This window comes from Eschrichtius robustus, chromosome 5 (assembly GCF_028021215.1).
Source record: "Eschrichtius robustus isolate mEscRob2 chromosome 5, mEscRob2.pri, whole genome shotgun sequence".
Lineage (NCBI taxonomy): Eukaryota > Metazoa > Chordata > Mammalia > Artiodactyla > Eschrichtiidae > Eschrichtius > Eschrichtius robustus.
The window spans coordinates 43,583,805-43,590,756 of NC_090828.1; the positions used below are offsets into that span (position 1 = coordinate 43,583,805).

Sequence of the window (6,952 nt, forward strand, 5' to 3'; positions counted from 1 at the left end):
TGTTTGTTTCATGATGAGAGTAGAAAAATAACACTATGGGCTCCAGAAGAAGTTCTGGAGCTCAGTCTCTGAGAAATGGGATGAGTGGCTTTTGCATCACTCTGGAAGCACAGCCTCCTGAGGTGCCCCGTGCTCCTGCAGGACGTGGGGCACCGCATACACAGGGAGTGTGTGGCTCAGGTCCTGCTGGAAGCCCAAGGAGCCTACACGGTCCACACAAGATGCTCTGGCCACAGTGATCAAAGGGGAAAACTTGAGGTCAGAAGGGAATTGGTTCTGAGAAGGGCCAGGATGGCGACGGCTTCGCCCCTCCCTATACTGGAGTGTAGAAGAGTCTCTTGGGCTGATGATCCTGGTTTAGAAGATGGTGCCCAGTGGCCTTATGCTTGGTTTGTTCCCCAAGGTGTCTGCGCTGAGGAAAAGCTGCAACCTTTCCCAGGACAGCTTGACTCAACGTTTCTCACTGGTATGGCTAAAGTACCAGAGGTATGTGCGTTCTCAGCCTGTGAGGGCTGCTGGCTGAAATTTTTGTACTTCAAATCCTGTCCATACTGGAGAAAGCAGCCGGGGTGAGCACCTCAAGCAGCAACTCTGAGCCACAGAAGAAGAGCAAGATGCTGTTCATGATGGCTTCCAGGCGGAGCACGTAGGTCTGCAGCAGCAGGTAATAGGAGGCCATCATGGCAGACGGGAAGGTCAAGGCCACACTAATACCAAGTGGCATCTTTCGTTGGCAGAGGTTTCCCTTTGTACCAAAAAATAGTTGAATTACTTCAATTCCAAGCTAAAGGAAGAGTATCACCACATCCAGTACTAGATTGGCTGTTGGATATGGTAGCAGGAGACCTGCCAATACAAAAGTCAGAGCTTTATCCAGAAATATGAAGAGTTCCAGCAGGAAATAGGTAGCATAATACCACCCGTTCAGAAAGAACAGGATTTCCAGGGGGGTGGAGGACAACCGTTTACCTCCAGAATCTCACCTCACGGTGACATCTCCAGTCCTCCTCCTTTTTATTTTGACCCTCCTATATACTGTATTTGGTGTCTCCACCCAAACTGGGTTGAGAAATTGATTTGCAAACCAGGTTCCCTCTTCTCCATTCTTTGGTCATTGAATAAAGCTTGTGCTGTTCCAGTCTCAGCATCGTTTCGTTATTGGCTGCACAAATCGATTGGAAAAAGAAACTCCCTGGCAGAGACAAGGGGTCTCAGCCCAGGCTAGGACCCAGGCTAGGGTCCAATCAATTGGATTACATTTTTAGTGTGATTATCACCATTTCCTTACCCCACATTCAACTTTTCAACTCACTGCAATCTGGCCTCAGCCTTCAGTGTGCCATAGAAACTGACCACACCAAAGTCACCAGTGACCTCCTTGTCCCCAAATCCAAAGAACACATTTTAATTCTCAGCTTCCCTTGCTTCTCAGTAGCTCTCAATATTATTGACCCCTTCCTCTTTCATAATCATTTTTGGGGGAGGGGAACTGGGCCTTCTGGTTTTCCTTCTGTACCTGTGACTGTTCCTTCTCTGTTTTCATTACTGACTATTGATTCCTAATCTCTACCAACTTGACAATGGTGGGGTTCCCTAGAGTTCTATCCCAGGACATCTTCCTTTCTCACTCTTGACTTTCTCCTTACAAGGTCTCATCGCATTTTCTATTTATATCTGTGTGCTGCTAACACCTGAGTCTGAAACAGGAGGGAAGAGGGCAGGGCACAACCTTTAGAAGAATGATATAGCCCAAGGACACAACACAAACTGATTAGAACCAAACAGGTCCAAGATGGCAGACAAGTCAACTTCCACCTAGACCCTGAGCCTCAGTATATGGTCATCGTAACACATCAGCAAGCTAAATGACACACCCACAGGCGTCATGACAGTTCCAAGGCTGAGCATAAAGGTCAAAAAGTGGGTGATAGCCCAATTTCTGGAAATCCCCACCCCTTCCCCAAAATAGGTGGAATACTCCTCCCACTCATTAGCCTATGAAGTTACCCACCCCTAAAAAGCTGAAAACTCCACACCTTGGTGCCTTTCTCACCTTCTGAGATGGCCCACACTCTGTCTGGGGAATGTATTCGTCTCTAAATAAATCCACTTCTTACCTATCACTTTGTCTCTCACTGAATTCTTTCTGTGATGAGACATCAAGAACCTGAGCTTCATTATGTCCTGCAACCAGATGTGTGATCTCAGTTAAAAGACTGTGGGTTCAAGTCCCAATCTGAGTTATATGGTTTCAAATCTACGTGAACAACCACAGTCTTTCTTTTGAGCTCCTCATATGTGCTTTCTTAATCGCTCCTCTTGAATATTTTTTAAATGCCTCAAACTCAAAATATCCTGAAATGAACACGTGAACTTTCCTCCAAAACTGCTGCTTCTCTGATGTTCTCTACCTTGGCAAATGGCAATACCATCGATCCTCTTGTTTAAGCCAGAAACCTTGACTCCTCCCTCTCACACACCTAATCAATGAGCTCACACTTCCTGCTGCACTGGGTCAGGCTGCCATCACCATTTTACTAAAACGGTATAAAAGCTTCCCCATGGGTCTCTCCCCATCCAGTCTTATCTCCTCAATCCAGCCTCCCCATTTCAGGCAGAACAACCTTTTAAAAAATGCACATCTGATCATGTCACTTTCCTATTTAAAATACTTTAACGCTTCTTATTGTCCAATAGGCAACCTCTCCAGCTTCCAGCCCCTCTGTCTCACTCTTTCTCCCCTCCGGCTACACTGGAATCTTCTCAGTCGTTTGAATTGAGCAGGCTCCTGCCCATTTAGGGGTCCATACAAATGATGTTTCTTCCACTTGGAATGCTTAGCCACCCTCCTTTTGGCTAATTACCTGATTACCTCCCATTATCACTTCTTCTTGGAAGCCTTCCCTGACCGCGCCCCCCCCCCACTAGGTTAGATCCACCTGTCTCACATTCCTGTAAGACCTGGTACTTGGCACACTTGTAATTGTCTACTTTAATGTCATTACTTGTTTCATGTTTACCTTCCCAGCTAGATTACAAGCTTCGTGAGGGTGAGGCTAGTACCTGCTTTGCCCGTATTGGCAGCAACAGCAGCACCTAGAGAAGGAACTAGCTCACTGCAGATGCTAAATCCGCATTTCTTCTTCTAATGACCAGCTTACACATAGCTAATAGTAGTTTCTTTACCTTAGCATCTAAAACTGAAACTGGGGAACTTCCCTGGCTGTCTAGTGGTTAAGACGCCGTGCTTCCAATGCAGGGGGCTCGGGTTCAAACCCTGGTCGGGGAACTACGATCCACGCTGGTGGGTGTCTGACAGCTCCTCAACTCGCGGGGGATGCAAAGCTGGGGCCTAGGAAACTGAAGACCACTACTTGAATCTTTTCGTCAAGGGTGCTGACGGCATGATCAGACGTGTTCCCACCCACGCCCCTCATTTAGAGGCGCTAATGCCACCTAGTGGACAGAGTTTGTGCGCCGTCTTGGATCCTCCACTTCTTAATATTTATCGCTAACACAGCTCCACGTTCTTGTGGGTTTTAGGAACTTGTTAATAGATCGTTATGCAATGATATACTTAGGCACTATGCTATGCTCCTCAGGGATGAACACTTTGTCTTTCTTTAATTGCATTTAATTTTTATTGAGTCTACATTGAAGTTTGATAAATGCAAATAGAAAAAACTTCTTTGGTCATTGTCATTCAGTGCTTTTTCCTTTTTCACAACAGGAAAGGCAAAATTTATATGCAGGAAGACTCAAATTCTGCACCTCAGTTTCTGTATTTTAAAATGGTAATAATAGTAGCATTTACCTCAGAGGATTATGATGAGAATCACATAAATTAATCTGTATAAAATGATAAAAAAGTACCCAGCACACAATAAACATTCAGTAAGTGCTACCTATCTATTATTTATACTGTTCCACAGGGAAATTGGATACTTTTCTAGAGTATTAAAACAAAGATAAACATTTCAATTTCTGGCATGCTCCAGAGTCATTCCTTTTGAAAACAAAGATGGCATAATCGAGAAGCTTAACTATTACAACTAGGCATAAAGTTATGGATTAAAGTTTTCATTCATTCTGTAATTCTTTCCTGAGTCTCTACTATATGCAGAAATGCTGGAAAGCAATGGTGAGGGACACGAGTCGCTGACCCCAAAGAACGCAGAGTCTAGGGACAGAATTAATGTGTTGACCAAACAAATAACCTGAGAGTGATATGTGCTGTCAGGAGCGTGCAGGGGCCCTGTGAGCAGACAGTGGAGGCAACTAATGCAGTTTTTTTTTTAATTGAAGTATAATTGACATACATTATTATATTAGTTTCAGGTGTACCACATAGTGAATTGATATTTTTATACATTATGAAATAATCACCATGATAAGTCTTGTTACCAGTTGTCACCATACAAAGTTATTACAATATTATTGACTATAATCCCTTTGCCATACATTACATACCCATGAGTTATTTTGTAATTGGAAGTTTGTACCTTTTAATCCTTTTCCCCTATTTCACCCATCCCCTCACCCCCCTCCGCCTTTCTGGCAACCACCAGGTTGTTCATTGTATCTATGAGTCTGTTTCTCTTTTGATATCTTTTCTCATTTGTTTTCTTTTTTAGATTCCACATATAAGTGAAATCGTGCAATACTTGTCTTTCTCCATCTGACTTATTTCACTTCGTGTAATATCCTCTAGGTCCATCCATGTTGTAGCCAATGGCAAGCTTTCATTCTTATTTTACTGCTGAGTAATATTCCATCGTGAGATATATAAATGTAGCCATCTATCTTTTTTAGCCATTCATCTATTGGTGGACACATGCGTTGCTTCTGTATCTTGGCTATTGCAAATCATGCTGCAATGAACATTGGGGTGCATATATCTTTTGGAATTAGTGTTTTCATTTTCTTTGTATAAATACCTGGAAGTGGAATTGCTAGTTTGTATCACCGTTCCATTTTTAATTTTTTGAGGACACTCCATACTGTTTTCCATAGTAGTAGTACCAATTTACATTACCAACAAAAGTGCACAACAGTTCTCTTTTCTCCATGTTCATTCTCACCAACACTTATTATTAGGTTTTTTTGTTTTGCTTTTTTTTTTTTTTTGACCATGCCACGCGGCTTGTGGGATCTTAGTTCCCTGACCAGGGACTGAACCTGGGCCACGGCAGTGAAAGTGCCAAGTCCTAACCACTGGACCACCAGGGAATTCCCTATTTGTTGTCTTTTTGATGATAGCCATTCTGACAGGTGTGAGCTGATATCTCACTTTTTGATTTGCATTTCCCTGATGGTGATGTTGAGCATCTTTTTATATGCCTGTTGGCCATCTGTATGTCTTCTTTGCAAAAATGTCTACTCAGGTCCTCTGCCCATTTTTTAATCAAATTATTTGTTTTTTTGATATTGAATTGTATGAATTCCTTATATATTTTGGATACTAGCCCCTTATCAGTCATATCATCTGCAATTATCTTCTCCCATTCAGTAGGCTGCCTTTTGTTTTGTTGCTGGTTTCCCTCACTGTGCAAAAGCTTTTCAGTATGGTGCTATTTGTTTATTTTTGCTTTTGTTTCCCGTGCCTGAGGAGACATATCCAGAAAAATACTCCTAAGACTGATATCAAAGAGCATACTGTCTACATTTTCTCCCAGGAAAATATATGGTTTCAGGTCTTACATTTAAGTCTTTAATCCATTTTGAGTTTATTTTTGTATTGGTGTAAAAAAGTGGTCTAGTTTCATTCTTTTGTATGTAGCTGTCCAGTTTTCCCAACACCATTTATTGAAGAAACTCTCATTTCATCATTGTTTATTCTTGCCTCCTTTGTCATAGATTAATTGACTATATAAACATGGGTTTATTTCTGGGCTTTCTATTCTGTTGCATTGATCTATGTGTCTGTTTTTGTGCCAGTATTACACTATTTTGATTACTATAGTTTTGTGATATACTTTGAAATCAGGGAGTGTGATCCCTCCAGCTTTGTTTTTCTTTCTCAAGATTGCTTTGGCTATTTGGGGTCTTTTGTGGTCCCACACAAATTTTAGAATTATTTTGTTCTAGTTCTGTGATGCCATGGGTATTTTGATAAGGATTATATTGAGTCTGTAGATTGCTTTGGGCGGTACGGAAATTTTAACAATATTCTTTCAATCCATGAGCACAGTATATCTTTCCATTTATTTGTGTCACCAAATGAATTCAGTAAAGTTGCAAGACATAAAATATACAGAAATCTGTTGTGTTTCAATACACTAATAACGAACTATCAGAAAGAGAAATTAAGAAGACAATCCTCATGCAGTTTTATGGGAAAGGCTGGTAACAGATGAGGCTGGAGTTGGAGAGATGGACTTTGTCTCTGGCAGCCCCATGGATGCCTGCTCCCCTCCTGGAGGCATCTTCCTCTTCTAGATAACTTCCTTTACCACCTTAAAACTCTTCTCTCTCTTTTCAGGTAACTGCCAACAAATCCATGTTAATATGTGAACAATCACATTTTAAGCTGTTACCTAGGAACATGTTTCTTCCAAGGGGTATATGCATTTTAAGGAAGAACTCTAGATCTTCTCACAGTTTGTGCCCCAGACCAAAAGATCACCAAACGTCCTTTTTGACCTTAAGATTCTTAAACTTAGTTCAACAGCACAGTCTACAGGATGGTGGCCAAATGACATTAGGAAAAAAAAAAATTAACAATGAACTTTAGTAAACAACACCATTTCGTGTGCTCATAGATGTGAAAGTATTTTGAAAGAAGAAAAAAGCGCTATGCAAATGTAGGATATTATTCCCCTCTCTGCATGCGTACTCGCTCCTTCATGCCATGGGTATTGAAAGATTCAATTTGGGACTGTGTTTCTGGCCCTGGGTCTAGATATCATGGTCATTACAGCTGTCATATAAATGAGCTGCATAAACCAGGGTT

The 6,952-nt window shown here is 41.7% G+C and overlaps 1 pseudogene; it reads right to left on the bottom strand.

The window, feature by feature from the left end:
• Positions 1-535: 535 nt before the first annotated feature.
• LOC137764616 (transmembrane protein 216 pseudogene) lies at positions 536-2,178 on the bottom strand (annotated as a pseudogene).
• Between the last annotated feature and the right edge of the window lie 4,774 nt (positions 2,179-6,952).